General features: G+C 23.5%; 1 long non-coding RNA gene across 1 annotated transcript in view; it reads left to right on the top strand.

Moving 5' to 3' along the window:
- The window catches only part of LOC103479960 (uncharacterized), a 6,946-nt gene that overhangs the window by 2,006 nt on the left and 4,224 nt on the right, over window positions 1-716 (top strand). The window lies entirely within an intron of this gene.

Genomic DNA, 716 nt, shown 5'->3' with positions numbered 1-716 from the left:
GTTCAGATATTAAACATAAACGTTGAATCGGCACTAAAGCTGAAAATGTTTGATCTCATCAGGAACAAAACCTTAAACCTGATCAAAGTTATAAAAAATAACAAATAATTTTAATCAGTTTAGTTTGTAAAAAATAAAATTTCAGATCTAATAAAGTGTTTAATGTAAACCAGGATTTGACCATAAAGGCTCATCAGAGGAAATGATCTGGTTTATATTCATAAAATGGAACAAATTTATTAATGTTCATGTTTAATATCTTGGTTAACAATAAAAACAAAGAAGGAAAATTAGTTTTTATTCTCATTTTCAGAATATTAATTCAGCCTGAGATGAAACTTCATGGATATAAAATCTATTAAATCATCAAAATCAGATTTTAGTTTTTATCACCTGCAGTTTAATATTCAATATGGAGGAAAATGATTTAAAATAAATTTAATATTAGGAAGATAAAAAATGTCAATTTAATATCATAGAATTTAACACAATTATATCAAACTTTCTTATTATTGTCATTAATTTCAACTGGAGCATTAAAATAAACATTTAGTCATAAATATGAAGCTTTAATATAAACGACTGTTTGTAGTGAATCTGCATAAAAATGATTATTTTAATGTTTAATCAGAGACTTTCTGTAATAAACTGGTTTCATTTGGTCCAAAATTATCAATTATTAAAGTTTATTTTAATAACTTTATTAAAATTCCTGC

The sequence above is a fragment of the Poecilia reticulata genome, linkage group LG17, assembly GCF_000633615.1.
Source record: "Poecilia reticulata strain Guanapo linkage group LG17, Guppy_female_1.0+MT, whole genome shotgun sequence".
NCBI lineage: Eukaryota > Metazoa > Chordata > Actinopteri > Cyprinodontiformes > Poeciliidae > Poecilia > Poecilia reticulata.
The sequence above is the reverse complement of the archived record's forward strand: the minus strand, read 5'-3'. Positions and strand labels throughout refer to the sequence as shown.